A 17,017-nucleotide genomic window follows, 5' to 3' on the forward strand; every position below is an offset into this window, starting at 1 on the left:
CATAATTGTATACAAGTATCCATCCATCTCCATTGTTTACCTGAGGTGCCTTTTAGTTGTGCCTATTAAAATATGGAGAACAAAAATGTTGAGGTTCCAAAATTAGGGAAAGATCAAGATCCACTTCCACCTCGTGCTGAAGCTGCTGCCACTAGTCATGGCCGAGACGATGAAATGCCAGCAACGTCGTCTGCCAAGGCCAATGCCCAATGTCATAGTACAGAGCATGTCAAATCCAAAACACCAAATATCAGTAAAAAAAGGACTCCAAAACCTAAAATAAAATTGTCGGAGGAGAAGCGTAAACTTGCCAATATGCCATTTACCACACGGAGTGGCAAGGAACGGCTGAGGCCCTGGCCTATGTTCATGGCTAGTGGTTCAGCTTCACATGAGGATGGAAGCACTCAGCCTCTCGCTAGAAAACTGAAAAGACTCAAGCTGGCAAAAGCACCGCAAAGAACTGTGCGTTCTTCGAAATCCCAAATCCACAAGGAGAGTCCAATTGTGTCGGTTGCGATGCCTGACCTTCCCAACACTGGACGTGAAGAGCATGCGCCTTCCACCATTTGCACGCCCCCTGCAAGTGCTGAAAGGAGCACCCGCAGTCCAGTTCCTGATAGTCAGATTGAAGATGTCAGTGTTGAAGTACACCAGGATGAGGAGGATATGGGTGTTGCTGGCGCTGGGGAGGAAATTGACCAGGAGGATTCTGATGGTGAGGTGGTTTGTTTAAGTCAGGCACCCGGGGAGACACCTGTTGTCCGTGGGAGGAATATGGCCACTGACATGCCTGGTGAAAATACCAAAAAAATCAGCTCTTCGGTGTGGAAGTATTTCAACAGAAATGCGGACAACAGGTGTCAAGCCGTGTGTTGCCTTTGTCAAGCTGTAATAAGTAGGGGTAAGGACGTTAACCACCTCGGAACATCCTCCCTTATACGTCACCTGCAGCGCATTCATAATAAGTCAGTGACAAGTTCAAAAACTTTGGGCGACAGCGGAAGCAGTCCACTGACTAGTAAATCCCTTCCTCTTGTAACCAAGCTCACGCAAACCACCCCACCAACTCCCTCAGTGTCAATTTCCTCCTTCCCCAGGAATGCCAATAGTCCTGCAGGCCATGTCACTGGCAATTCTGACGAGTCCTCTCCTGCCTGGGATTCCTCCGATGCATCCTTGCGTGTAACGCCTACTGCTGCTGGCGCTGCTGTTGTTGCTGCTGGGAGTCGATGGTCATCCCAGAGGGGAAGTCGTAAGCCCACTTGTACTACTTCCAGTAAGCAATTGACTGTTCAGCAGTCCTTTGCGAGGAAGATGAAATATCACAGCAGTCATCCTGCTGCAAAGCGGATAACTGAGGCCTTGACAACTATGTTGGTGTTAGACGTGCGTCCGGTATCCGCCGTTAGTTCACAGGGAACTAGACAATTTATTGAGGCAGTGTGCCCCCGTTACCAAATACCATCTAGGTTCCACTTCTCTAGGCAGGCGATACCGAGAATGTACACGGACGTCAGAAAAAGACTCACCAGTGTCCTAAAAAATGCAGTTGTACCCAATGTCCACTTAACCACGGACATGTGGACAAGTGGAGCAGGGCAGGGTCAGGACTATATGACTGTGACAGCCCACTGGGTAGATGTATGGACTCCCGCCGCAAGAACAGCAGCGGCGGCACCAGTAGCAGCATCTCGCAAACGCCAACTCTTTCCTAGGCAGGCTACGCTTTGTATCACCGGTTTCCAGAATACGCACACAGCTGAAAACCTCTTACGGCAACTGAGGAAGATCATCGCGGAATGGCTTACCCCAATTGGACTCTCCTGTGGATTTGTGGCATCGGACAACGCCAGCAATATTGTGTGTGCATTAAATATGGGCAAATTCCAGCACGTCCCATGTTTTGCACATACCTTGAATTTGGTGGTGCAGAATTTTTTAAAAAACGACAGGGGCGTGCAAGAGATGCTGTCGGTGGCCAGAAGAATTGCGGGACACTTTCGGCGTACAGGCACCACGTACAGAAGACTGGAGCACCACCAAAAACTACTGAACCTGCCCTGCCATCATCTGAAGCAAGAAGTGGTAACGAGGTGGAATTCAACCCTCTATATGCTTCAGAGGTTGGAGGAGCAGCAAAAGGCCATTCAAGCCTATACAATTGAGCACGATATAGGAGGTGGAATGCACCTGTCTCAAGCGCAGTGGAGAATGATTTCAACGTTGTGCAAGGTTCTGATGCCCTTTGAACTTGCCACACGTGAAGTCAGTTCAGACACTGCCAGCCTGAGTCAGGTCATTCCCCTCATCAGGCTTTTGCAGAAGAAGCTGGAGACATTGAAGGAGGAGCTAACACGGAGCGATTCCGCTAGGCATGTGGGACTTGTGGATGGAGCCCTTAATTCGCTTAACAAGGATTCACGGGTGGTCAATCTGTTGAAATCAGAGCACTACATTTTGGCCACCGTGCTCGATCCTAGATTTAAAGCCTACCTTGGATCTCTCTTTCCGGCAGACACAAGTCTGCTGGGGTTGAAAGACCTGCTGGTGAGAAAATTGTCAAGTCAAGCGGAACGCGACCTGTCAACATCTCCTCCTTCACATTCTCCCGCAACTGGGGGTGCGAGGAAAAGGCTCAGAATTCCGAGCCCACCCGCTGGCGGTGATGCAGGGCAGTCTGGAGCGACTGCTGATGCTGACATCTGGTCCGGACTGAAGGACCTGACAACGATTACGGACATGTCGTCTACTGTCACTGCATATGATTCTCTCAACATTGAAAGAATGGTGGAGGATTATATGAGTGACCGCATCCAAGTAGGCACGTCACACAGTCCGTACTTATACTGGCAGGAAAAAGAGGCAATTTGGAGGCCCTTGCACAAACTGGCTTTATTCTACCTAAGTTGCCCTCCCACAAGTGTGTACTCCGAAAGAGTGTTTAGTGCCGCCGCTCACCTTGTCAGCAATCGGCGTACGAGGTTACATCCAGAAAATGTGGAGAAGATGATGTTCATTAAAATGAATTATAATCAATTCCTCCGCGGAGACATTGACCAGCAGCAATTGCCTCCACAAAGTACACAGGGAGCTGAGATGGTGGATTCCAGTGGGGACGAATTGATAATCTGTGAGGAGGGGGATGTACACGGTGATATATCCGAGGATGATGATGAGGTGGACATCTTGCCTCTGTAGAGCCAGTTTGTGCAAGGAGAGATTAATTGCTTCTTTTTTGGTGGGGGTCCAAACCAACCCGTCATATCAGTCACAGTCGTGTGGCAGACCCTGTCACTGAAATGATGGGTTGGTTAAAGTGTGCATGTCCTGTTTATACAACATAAGGGTGGGTGGGAGGGCCCAAGGACAATTCCATCTTGCACCTCTTTTTTCTTTAATTTTTCTTTGCGTCATGTGCTGTTTGGGGAGGGTTTTTTGGAAGGGCCATCCTGCGTGACACTGCAGTGCCACTCCTAGATGGGCCCGGTGTTTGTGTCGGCCACTAGGGTCGCTTATCTTACTCACACAGCTACCTCATTGCGCCTCTTTTTTTCTTTGCGTCATGTGCTGTTTGGGGAGGGTTTTTTGGAAGGGACATCCTGCGTGACACTGCAGTGCCACTCCTAGATGGGCCCGGTGTTTGTGTCGGCCACTAGGGTCGCTTATCTTACTCACACAGCTACCTCATTGCGCCTCTTTTTTTCTTTGCGTCATGTGCTGTTTGGGGAGGGTTTTTTGGAAGGGACATCCTGCGTGACACTGCAGTGCCACTCCTAGATGGGCCCGGTGTTTGTGTCGGCCACTAGGGTCGCTTATCTTACTCACACAGCTACCTCATTGCGCCTCTTTTTTTCTTTGCGTCATGTGCTGTTTGGGGAGGGTTTTTTGGAAGGGACATCCTGCGTGACACTGCAGTGCCACTCCTAGATGGGCCCGGTGTTTGTGTCGGCCACTAGGGTCGCTTATCTTACTCACACAGCTACCTCATTGCGCCTCTTTTTTTCTTTGCGTCATGTGCTGTTTGGGGAGGGTTTTTTGGAAGGGACATCCTGCGTGACACTGCAGTGCCACTCCTAGATGGGCCCGGTGTTTGTGTCGGCCACTAGGGTCGCTTATCTTACTCACACAGCTACCTCATTGCGCCTCTTTTTTTCTTTGCGTCATGTGCTGTTTGGGGAGGGTTTTTTGGAAGGGACATCCTGCGTGACACTGCAGTGCCACTCCTAGATGGGCCCGGTGTTTGTGTCGGCCACTAGGGTCGCTTATCTTACTCACACAGCTACCTCATTGCGCCTCTTTTTTTCTTTGCGTCATGTGCTGTTTGGGGAGGGTTTTTTGGAAGGGACATCCTGCGTGACACTGCAGTGCCACTCCTAGATGGGCCAGGTGTTTGTGTCGGCCACTAGGGTCGCTTAGCTTAGTCATCCAGCGACCTTGGTGCAAATTTTAGGACTAAAAATAATATTGTGAGGTGTGAGGTATTCAGAATAGACTGAAAATGAGTGGAAATGATGGTTTTTGAGGTTAATAATACTTTGGGATCAAAATGACCCCCAAATTCTATGATTTAAGCTGTTTTTTAGGTTTTTTGGAAAAAAAACACCCGAATCCAAAACACACCCGAATCCGACAAAAAAAATTCGGTTAGGTTTTGCCAAAACGCGGTCGAACCCAAAACACGGCCGCGGAACCGAACCCAAAACCAAAACACAAAACCCGAAAAATTTCCGGCGCTCATCTCTAGTGAATGTATGAACATCAGGTATAGACGCAATTTTTCTCTGAAACCACACCAACAAGGTAGAAATGTGAACCTTGAGGGAGGCCAGACGAAGTCCTAAATCCAGACCTTATTGCAAAAATGCAAGAAGTCTGGAAGTACTAAACATTTAAGCATCATAATTCTTAGCAGCACACCAGGTGAGGTAAGAATTCCAGACCCTATAATAAATTCGTGCAGAAGCCGGTTTGCGGGCCTTCAACATAGTTTGAATAACCACCTCGGAAAATCCTTTGGCCCTTCAAGAGCCACGCTGTCAAAGCCAGTCTGGCCAGGTCCGGGTAGATACAAGGGCCCTGAACAAGGAGGTCTGGGTGTTGAGGAAGTAGATGAGGATGCTCTATCTATCGACCCTACAGGTCTGAGAACCAATACCGTCTGGCCCACGCTGGAGCGACTAGAAATAGTATTCCTCCTTCTTGCTTGAACTTCCGTAGTACCCTGGGCAGGCGTGACACTAGAGGGAACACGTATGGCAGCCAAAATTTCCATGGAATTGCCAGTGCGTCCATGAATGCTAAATGAAGATCCCTGGTTCTTGATCTGAAGACCGGAACTTTGTGATTATGTCGAGACGCCATCAGGTCTACATCTGGTAGACCCCACTTGTCCACTAGGAGTTGAAAGACTTCCTGATGAATACTCCACTCTCCGGCATATACGTCCTAATGAATGAGGAAATCCGCTTCCCTGATGAGGACTCCCAGAATGAACACTGCCGATATTGCTGGCAGATGGCGTTCCGCCCAACAAAGGATTTTTGACACTTCCATCATTGCCATGCTGCTTCGAGTGCCGCCTTGATGATTTATGTAAGCCACCGTGGTGGCATTGTCTGATTGTACTTGAACAGGCCTGTTCTGTATTAGAGGCAGGGCAAGCGTCAAAGCATTTAACACTGCCTGCAATTCCAGAATGTTTATCAGGAGGAGAGATTCCTCCTTGGACCACCAACCCTGGAGAGAGTGTTGCTCAAGCACTGCGCCCCAACCCCTCAGACTGGCGTCCATAGTCAGTAGGATCCAGTTGGGGATCCAGAAGGGACGGCTCAGTGACAGACAAACCTCTGGAGTCAAGGAGATCATTTGAGACCTGATTCGATGAGGTAGACCATCCCACTAGGAAAGGATTATATCCTGTAGAGGGCGGGAATTAAATTGAGTGTACTCTACCATGTCGCAAGCCGACACCATGAGGCCTAGTACTTGCATCATTGAGTGTATCGACACTCTTGGGCGAGAGAGGAAGTAGCTGATCCTGTCCTGAAGTTTCAGGACTTTCTCTGGAGACAGAAATAGTCTTTGGCTGTGTGTTTCCAGCAGTGCCCCCAGGTGCACCATGCTCCGAGCAGGGACCAGCGAGGACTTCTTCCAGTTGATGAGCCACCCGTGAGCTTGTAGGAAGTGTACTGTCAGTTGCAGATGACTGAGGAGGATCTCTTGGGAGTTCTCCAGGATCAGCAAGTCGTCCAGATATGGAAGGATCCTGATTACCTGACGACGGAGATGAGCCGTCATTACGGCCATTACCTGGGTGAAGATCCAAGGGGCTGTGGCCAATCCAAACAGCAGAGCCTGGAACTGATAGTGAAGGTTGCCAATAGCAAACTGCAGATATTGCTGATGCGAAATGGCAATAGGTATATGCAGTTAAGCATCTTGTATATCCAGGGATACCATATAATCTCCGGGTTCCATGGCCAGTACGATCGAGCATAGCTTTTCCATACGGAACTTGGACACTCTCACAAATTTGTTCAGTGATTTGAGGTTGAGTATAGGCCGGAGAGACTCATTGGGTTTTGGAACTAGAAACAGGGTCGAATAGTATCCTCCGCCTCTCCGGGACAGGGGTACCAGCACTACCACTCCTGTATCCAGGAGGGAATGCACAACCAGGTGTAGAGCTTGCGCCTTCAATGGGTCCAAAGGGATAACCGTTGTTCGGAACTGGTGAGGGGGACATCTATTGAAAGAGACTGCGTACCCGTGAGAGACGACTTCTCACACCCATGCGTCTGAAGTGGTCTGTAACCAGACCTGGGTGTATTGCAGAAGTCGGTCTCCCACCCTGGGATCCCCGCCCCGTCATGCAGCAGGCTTGTCTTGTTTGGAAACGGGCTGATGGGCAGCCCAGGATTGTTTTGCTGTGGGCTTAGTGGTTTTGGGAGCACGAGTTTGTCTCGGGTATGCCTGACCTTTTGCTTTGCCATGAGGTCAAAAGGAATGAAAGGTGGTACCCTTTGCCTTCTGTGCAGTAGGATTAGTATTCGGGAGAAAGGCAGTCTTAGCAGCCGCTAAGTCAGTTACGATCTTATTCAGATCCTCCCCAAAAAGGATGTCTCCCTTAAAAGGTCTTTTTGTAGTCCTGGTCCATCTTCCATGACTTCAAACAACAAAATTCGGCGAGCCAGGATGGACGTAGTCGACGCCTTGGCCACCATTACACCTGCCTCAGAGGACACCTCCTGAATATAATGGGAGCCGGTGGTAATATGAGACAAATATAGTCTGGCAGTGTCAGATATATCCTGAGGTAGCTCTTCCTCCAATGCCTGAACCCATGCTTCAATTCCTTTTGCAGCACAGGAGGCTGCTATAGTGTGTCTATGTACAGCACCTGTAGGGAGTAAATAGACTTCAGCCATCCCTCCACACGCTAATATGTCGGTTCCTTCAGTGAGGTGACAGTGGTGACAGGCAGAGTAGATGACACCACAAGACAGGTGACATGGGAATCCACCGGCGGTGGATTTTCCCACTTGTTACACAACTCAGCGGAGAGATGATAATGAGCTAACATCTTTTTAGACAGGGAGAATTTATTTCCTGGAGAAGAACAGGGATCCTGATGTATGCCTATCAAATGGTCAGAATGTGGTAAGACTACTTTAGCTACCTTCTGACGTTTAAATTTATCAGGTTTCTTAGACGCAATAGTGGGATCTACATCATCATTGTTTTGTAGAATTAGCTTAATAGCCTCCACTAGGTCAGGGACATCAACTTGGGTTGTATTTTCCTTGTGAGAAGCAACTGTATCAGTGACTGATGGGTTAGTATACTCCCCATCCTCTTCAGAAGTACAGTATCATCTGAGATATTAGTGGATTGTAAGGAGGAGGCGGCCCGCTTAGATGACCCATTGACCGCAGAGGGACGTGGGGTAGGTTTTTGTCTAACCAAAGATTGATTCAATTGTTGTATCTGGGTAGACAGAGTATCCGCTCACGGCGGATTCACCATAGGGACAATATTTTGTGGCTGCAGTGGCACAGGAGGTCCCATAGGGGTGTAAGGCGTGTCACAAGCGTATTAAGCATATTGGAGAATGCCGCCCAATGTGGCTCCTAATTGGCTACAGGAGCAGCGGGCTGACTGGGAGATGTATGGCACATATTACACAGACCATCAATCAAAGCTTCCCGAACAGACAAATCCTTTGCGCATGCGCTGCATGATGCAGGAGCGTCCATGGATTTCCCGCCCTTTGCGTTAGACTTTTTAGTGAATGTAACTGCAGAGTGTATGAGTACGATATTGCCAGACAAAGTACAATACCTGCACATAAATCCCCTAGTAGAAGAGCATCTGCGGTGGTGTGCCTAGGAACCAGAGCGTCTCCGCGCAAGTACCCAGGAACAGAGCCAGCGGGAGTATGTGACGCCGCTGGGGAGGTGATGGAGCCGCAGCACAGTATGTCACCCTGACATATGAAGTGCTGCAGCCCTTGAAGTCTTCTAAATAGCTTTTTCAGGGCTGACTAGCGCAGCCCCCCCCCCCCCCCCCCCCCCTTGCCTGTTAAGTGACCTGCTCTAAAATTGAGCTCACAGTGCCTGGAGGCGGGGATTTATAGAGGAGGCCCCGCAATACATCCTGGGACAGTCTAAAGCCTTAGCCTGTTGGTGCCTCTGGATCAAGATTCATCTCTACACCCTGATGTATTCCCTGTGGAACACAGTGTACCCCACTGCAGAAAGAATGTAATTATACTTAAATTCACCCAAAACCCAGAAGAATTGATCACAGTGCAGGGGAAGTCACTGTCCCTTTTTTATGTTACAGATATAAATAAAAGTAAAACAAAAAATATATTAATAATAATAATTTGCCATACTGTATGTGTTACAAAAATGTGACAAAAAAAACACGCAGAATAAAGCAGGTCCCTCTGGCTGATGAGAGAATGCAGCTATCTCACACGTTTGTCATTTGGCTTCCAGTAGCTACAGTATGTTTAGTAGATAAGTTTAGAAGAGGCGTGGGCCCGTGTGCAGTTTTCATGCAGGTCCCCTCCTCTCCGGCTTTGTGCTGGAGTCTACTCTACATGAGCAGGTCTCCGGCAAAATGGTGGCTTCTCTATTGCGCATGCGTACATCACCGGGAATTTAGCCACCGCAACATTTTCCTAGTGATTTTTGCTGCAGAGCCGGCTGGAGAGGTAAGTATATTTATGGGCGCAGGGTGTGCGGTGTGACCATCTCTGGTCCCAGGGGCCTGTGTGCACCTCACACCATGCACTCATAGATACACCAACGTGCCCAAGCTGTGCCAACAAATGGTTTCCACCTACCATCTTGTGATGCCTAATGGATGACTCACCTGGTAAAGAGATGTCACTGACCTCTGTTCACGGACTATGTGAGTCAAGGCTCTTCTGAGCAGTGGAGTATACCAGCGCTAGAATGGCATCATGTCTGACTCTGACGCTCCCTCCTGCCTTGAAGAGGAGGCTTTGTTTATGTGAACAGTCGCTAATACAGAATCGCTTACTCAGGGCCAAAACTACATATGTGCAGAGTGTGCGCTGCACACAGCACATAGGCACTGTAGGCGCAACTGGCACACTCTCTCTGTCCCCTACCCCCGGCCGCAGTCACCTGCCTCCTGCATCCAGCGCAAAGCAGCCGTGGCGGCCAGCACCTGCGCTCGCTTGAATCCGTCTGCCGTTGACCCCTCTTGCCCGCAGCTCGCCTGTCCTTTTCTGTCAGCTTGACTGTCAGATTTCCTGTCAGACACCGGAGCTCCCCCCCCCCATCCCACTTCCTATTGTACAATTCAGAGCTCCGGAGCGCTGGGCAGCGGCGTACACCTGACTTTAGGAGCCGGAGGAAGATCTACAGCGCAGGAGCGGGCCGAAGCGGCGTGGGGTGAGTTACAGAAGCGAGGGGAGGTTACAACTGGCAGCGGCTCCACACTGATGTCCCTCACTGTTCCCTACACGCTATCTACACCCACTCTCTCTGCTCCCCTCACTCTCCCACCCTCACTGCTTCCTACACTCACTGTAAATGCATGCTGTGCATCATGGGAGATGAGGTCATGCCGAGGTGACTCACTTCCTGTTTGTCTCCTGTTACTTCCACTTGGTGTCTGACTCATGCTGAGTAAAGACCTGTATTGCATTGATGCTGCAAGTGTAATCCTGATTTTGTTGTTACACATCTACACTCACAATCACTGCTCCCTACACCCACTCTCTCTGCTCCCTACACTCACCCTCACATCTCCCTATACCCACTCTCTGCTCCCTACACTCACCCTCACTGCTCCCTACACCCACTCTCTCTGCTCCCCTCACTCTCCCACCCTCACTGCTTCCTACACTCACAATGACTGCTCCCTACACCTGTATTCATACTTACCGACATCTCAAATCTCCTCTCCGGGAGATGCCCGGAGAGGAGAAGCAGGTGGGCGGTGACGAGGCTGAGATAATTACATCATTAAGCCCCACCTACTCACCAGGAAAAGCCCACAGTAGGTTAATATTTGCATAGGGGGCGGAGCTAAACGACGCGATTAGCATATAACTGCGTCATTAGGCTCCGCCCCCTCCACCAGTCCGGGATTTTGCTGTATCTTTCTCCACATTCTGCCCACTTCACTAGGAAGTGGGCAGAATGCGGGAGGTGTGCCCACTCTTCCGGGGCTGCGGGGGGCTACTCGAAAAACCGGGTGTCTCCCGCAGAATCCGGGAGAGTAGGTAAGTATGCCTGTATTACAATGATGCTGCAAGTGTCGTCCTGATTTTGTTGTTACACATCTACAGTACATGGTGTCAGAACTGGGATGCCATGGCACAAGGTCTCAGGAGAATAGATCCACTGATATTTGATGAAAACGTGGCTGACAACTGGCTGAGGTGTAAAAGGGAATGGCACGTATACTCCATAGCAGGCCTTTCAGACAAATAAAAAAAAGTCCAGGCATACACGCTGCTGAACTTCGCAGGCACCGATGCTGTGGACAAATCAGATGCTTTTGTATACGCTGACGGAGAAGACAGAGGGGGATCCTGACATCCTAATTGCAAAGTTTGAAGAGATCTGCATGCCAGTAAAGAATGTAATTATGGACAGGCATGTTTTCAACAGCACAAACCAAAAGGGTGATGACACTATACAGTCCTACGGGGATGCAGTCAAGATCCCGCCAGACGGAATCCTGGTGGTTGAAATACAGACACCAGGATCCCGACCGGCACAATCCTGACATATTCTCCCTCTGTGGGTGTCCACGACACCCATAAAGGGAGGATAAATTAGTGTGCCCGCAGCGAGCTCGCAAGGGGCTGCGTTGCACTCGCCTCCCTGTCGGGATTGTGCCGGTCGGGATCCCGGTGTTGGTATTCCAACCGCCGGGATCCCGTCCGGCGGGATTTCGTACTGATCTCATCCTACGTCTCCATGCTAAAGCTGCTGGAAAGGAGTGCAATTTAGGTATCCTCACAGAGGAGCTCATCCGTGACCGAATCGTATGCGTAATACGCAGCGACAAGGTACGTGCACAGCTGCTGCGGGAGAAGGGCCTCACATTAGAAACTGACATAAATATCTGTATGTTAAATGAGCAGTCTGAAAAGGGCACAAGGGAACTAAGAAAGGACGCTGAGGTGTGTGTCATGGCGGCCGTTCCATGCTGATCCTCCACGTGTGGTTACTGTGCGGCACAGCACCCTCCTGACAAACAACGCTGCCCCACATATGATAAACGATGTCACGCATGTAACATAGTAACATAGTAACATAGTATCTAAGGTTGAAAAAAGACAATTGTCCATCAAGTTCAACCTATTTGTGGTCTCCTATGCACGATTATTTTGTAGAAAATTTTGACTGAAGTTGATGACTGCCGTTACGTTTTACCCCTCTTTTTTATAATAGCCATAGTGCGTGACTATGCCCCGTAACCCTGGATATCCTTATCCATTAGGAATTTATCTAACCCATTCTTAAAGGTGTTGACTGAGTCGGCCATTACAACTCCCTCAGGCAGGGAATTCCAAACACGTATCGTCCTTACCGTAAAAAAAGCCTTTACGCCGTATTGTGCGGAATCTCCTCTCCTCTAACCTGAGCTAGTGTCCACGAGTTCTCTGTGTTGATCTAACCAAAAACAGGTCCTGCGCAAGATCTGTATATTGTCCCCTTATATATTTGTAAATGTTGATCATGCCCCCTCTTAATCTCCTCTTTTCCAGTGTAAACATGCCTAGTCTTGCAAGCCTTTCCTCGTATTCCAGCGTCTCCATACCCTTAATTAGTTTGGTCGCCCGCCTTTGAACCTTTTCTAGCTTCAGGATATCCTTTTTGTAGTAAGGTGCCCAGAATTGTACACAGTATTCAAGGTGTGGCCTCACAAGTGATTTATATAACGGGAGTATAATACTCTTGTCCCTAGCTTCAATTCCTCATTTTATGCATGCTAATATCTTATTAGCCTTCTTTGCTGCAGTCCTACTTTGGGTACTACTGCTTAGTTTGCTATGTATGAGGACACCTAAGTCCTTTTCCAGTACAGAATCCCCTAATTTTACCCCATTTAGTAGGTAGGTCTTATTTTTGTTCTTGTTACCACAGTGCATTACCTTACACTTGTCTGTATTCTCCATTTTGCTGCCCCAGCTTCTAATTTAACTAAGTCGTTCTGAAGCGACTCAGCATCCCCCTCCGCATTTATAACTTTACACAATTTGGTATCATCTGCAAAAATTGACACCATGCTCTCTAGACCTTCTGTTAGGTCGTTAATGAAAATATTGAACAATAGCGGTCCTAATACTGAGCCTTGCGGCACACCACTTAACACTTCAGTCCAAGTTGAAAAAGATCCATTAACCACAACGCGCTGCTCCCTATTATCTTACCAGTTTTTGACCCAAGTGCATATTGTGCTTCCTAGCCCTGATTCTTGTAGCTTGTAGATAAGTCTCATGTGTGGTACAGTGTCAAATGCTTTGGCAAAATCTAAAAAGATTACATCCACCTCTTTACCCTGATCTAGGTTTGTGCTTACTGTTTCATAAAAGCCTAGTAAATTGGTTTGACGGGATCTGTCCTTCATAAACCCATGTTGATTCCTTTTAATGACCTTATTGACTTCAAGGAACTTCTGCATACTATCTCTTAGAATACCTTCCAATACTTTCCCCACTATAGATGTAAGACTAACTGGTCTATAATTACCTGGTTCAGCTTTACTTCCCTTTTTGAATATAGGCACTACTTCCGCTATACGCCAGTCTTTGGGTACCATACCTGATATTACTGAATCCTTAAAGTTCAAAAATAGCGGTTTTGCAAGTTCAGAGTGAAGCTCCATTAGAACCTTTGGGTGAATACCATCGGGACCTGGTGACTTATTAATCTTTAAATATTTTAATCGGTCACAGACTACTTCCTCGCATAAATAAGTACCTATCAGTGGGATATTCTCATTATTGAGATTATGTGTTAGTCCCTGAATTGGGTCCTCTCTAGTAAATACTGTTGAAAAAAACTCATTTAGTGTGTCCGCTATGTCATTATCATTTTTGCTTAAGACTCCCAACTTGTCTTTTAAAGAGCCTATACTCTCATTCTTTAATCTCTTGCTATTAATGTATTTAAAGAATTTTTTGGGATTCGCTTTGCTTTCCTTTGCTACTAGTTTTTTAGTTTCTACTTTAGCCGCTCTTATTTCCTTTTTGCATATTTTGTTACATTCCTTATAGTGCTGAAATGACTCTGCTTCCCCATCAGATTTGTATTTTTTAAATGCTCTCCTTTTCTTGCCCATAAGTTCCTTTATCTTTTTGTTAAGCCACATCGATTTATGATTTTTATTCCATTTTTTGCTGCTCGTAGAATAAATTTGAGTGTATTTTTAGCTAGCAGGAATTTTAGTACCTTCCATTTCTGCGTAGTATTTTTTCCTAAAAACAAACCTTCCCATTCAATAGCCCTGAAAAATACCCTCATCTTTTCAAAATTCACTTTGCTAAAGTTTAGAGTCCTAGTTGAGCCAGTATAGGGCTGTTTATGAAAACTGATATTGAATGTGACCATATTGTGGTCGCTGTTTCCTATGGGTTCCCCTACTATAATACCTGATACCAAATCCCCATTGTTTGTTAATACCAGGTCTAAGATTGCATTGTACCTAGTTGGTTCCTCAATTAGTTGAACTAAGTAGTTATCATTAAGTGTGTTTAAAAACATATTGCCCCTAGCAGTATCACATGAATCGTTTTTCCAGTTTATCTCTGGATAGTTAAAATCTCCCATCACTACTATGTCTCCTACTCCTGCTGCTCTTTCAATTTGCTTTAGTAACAATTGCTCATCACATACGTTGATACCAGGCGGCCTATAGCATACACCCAATACTAACTTTTTTATTCCTTTTTCCCCGGATGCAATTTCTACCCATAATGTCTCGACAATGTCTACAGTCCCCTCCTGAATATCTTCCCATATATAAGGTTTTAAAAACGGCTTTATGTAAAGACACACCCCTCCACCCTTTTTATTTAGTCTATCTCTCCTAAACAGTGTATAGCCCTCTAGATTGACTGTCCAATCATGAGATTCGTCCCACCAAGTTTCAGTAATGCCTATAATATCATACTGTTTGCTTGATGCAAGTATTTCTAGTTCGCCATTTTTACCAGTAATGCTTCTAGCGTTTACATACATACAACTAAGATAAGTATTTTCCTTTGCGTTAGGGACATCTTTCACCTTATGTAGCAATGATGACCTGTAATCGTCATTGGTTAGTGCTTTGGTAAAATCTCTTTTAGTACCCATGTTAGTAACCTTACCGCCTGCCCTCCCCCCAACTTCTCCCCCATTTCGTTTACCACCGTCATCCCCACTATTCTCACTGCATGACCCGTATTTTCTAGCTAAACCCTCCCCCCAGGCTCCTAGTTTAAAATTTTCTCCAACCTTCTAACCATCCTTCCCCCCAGCACCGCTGCCCCCTCCTCAGTCAGGTGCAATCCGTCACGACAAAAGAGATGGTGCCTGACTGAGAAGTCCGCCCAGTGTTCCAGGAACACAAACCCCTCTTTCCTGCACCAATCCCTAAGCCACACATTTTGGAATCATTTTGCAAGGTGCTGCCACTCCAAAGATCAAACTTCCATAAAGTGACAGTCTGAGTCGCGCTATAGCCGCTCACCCCGGCAGATTAACCAGGTGTGAATTGGTTCGCATGACAGTTTGTGATAGTGTAGACCACTTGGTTGAAAAGGGCAAAATATTTATCAAACTGAGAACAAAGCATACGAACAAGGTGGCCATAGTCAAATTAGACTCAGGAGCGAAGTGCAATGTCATATCCTACAAACAACTACGTGAACTAGATCCAACTGCACAGATAAATCCATGAGACAAGATCAACTTGATAGCTTATGGTGGCCAGACCATCACCACACTGGGTGCCACAAAGCTAAAGTTTACCCGTGCTGATTTGCTATTCCACATTGTGGATCAAAAGGTTAAACCATTGCTAGGCCTCCCTGACAGTATAATGCTAGGCCATCTCAAATTGGGGCCTGAGGTACACGCAATACAGATGACGGTGCCAGACATAAAAGACTTTCAGGATTTATTTGATTGCAGTACACTTGGCGAACTTCCTGTTGTGTACCATATGAGGCTGGATGACTCCATTGTACCTACTGTCTGTGCCCCCCGGAGGGTTCCTATCGCTATGAAAGACAAAACCATTAAAGATATCCACAGAATTACTCATTTGTGTGTAATTGCCTCCATAGAGGAAGCAACACAGTGGTTGTCCGCCATGGTGGCTGCATCAAAAAATGATGGTACTGTACATCTTTGTATTGATCCAGGTACACTTGAACATAGCACTGCTGTGTCCATATCACCTTCTCCGCACCATCGAGCAAGTGATTGCTGACATGCCAGGTGCCACAGTTTTCAGTAACCTGGATGCAAAGTGCGGATTCTGGCAAATCCCTTTGGACAGAGCTTTGTCCCTGCTCACCGCTTTCATGACCTTGATAGGGCGGTATGTCTTAATTCGCATGCCATATGGAATCACTACGGGCAGTGAGGTCTTCCAGCGTTGCATGGATTAACTGTTTGTGGTCTATCCCTGTGAAATCATTGTCGATGACATCCTGGTGTGGGGCCGCACCAAGGAAGAACACGCCCGTGCTTTGAACCTCAAGCTCAACTCAAACAAATGCAAGTTTAGAGTCACCAAAGTGGCGTGGGCCACGTGCTCACTAGTCAAGGCGTCAAACCAGATCCGAATAAAATCACTGCCATCCAGCAAATGCCGCTTCCAGCTGACCAACAGGCACTGCAGCGCTTCCTGGGGATGACCAACTACCTGTCTAAATTTGTTCCACAATACAGTGAAACCACGGCACCTTTGCGGCAGCTACTCCACCAGGACTCAGAATGGTGCTGGCTGGACGCACACACGGCTGCTGTTGCTCAACTGAAGACCATGCTGGCAAATCCACAAGTCCTGCAATATTTCAACGTGCATGATCCGGTAGTCCTCTCTGCCGTCACTTCACAGAGTGGTCTAGGGGCCGTGTGCCTCCAACACCACAGACCGGTGGCTTTTGCTTCCAGGGCTCTCACTGACACTGAAACCAGGTATGCACAAATTGAGAAAGAACTGTTGGCACTGGTGTTCGCCTGCAACCGTTTCCATGACTTCATCTATGGCGGTCCTGTCACGGTGGAAACCGACCATCAGCCTCTCATCACCATACTGAAGAAGCCCATCCACTCTGCTTCTTCCGGTATTCAGGGCATGATGCTCAAGCTGCAGCGGTACAACCTGGATGTCATATATAAGCGAAACAAAGAAATGTACGTTGCTGATGCTCTGTCTCGAACCTTCCTTTCGACTACTGACATGAACGCTGCTGAGGATGACTATGAGGTTATGGCTGTGGAGGTGCTCCCTACCAAGTGGCTGG

The sequence above is a fragment of the Pseudophryne corroboree genome, chromosome 4 (assembly GCF_028390025.1).
Source record: "Pseudophryne corroboree isolate aPseCor3 chromosome 4, aPseCor3.hap2, whole genome shotgun sequence".
Lineage (NCBI taxonomy): Eukaryota > Metazoa > Chordata > Amphibia > Anura > Myobatrachidae > Pseudophryne > Pseudophryne corroboree.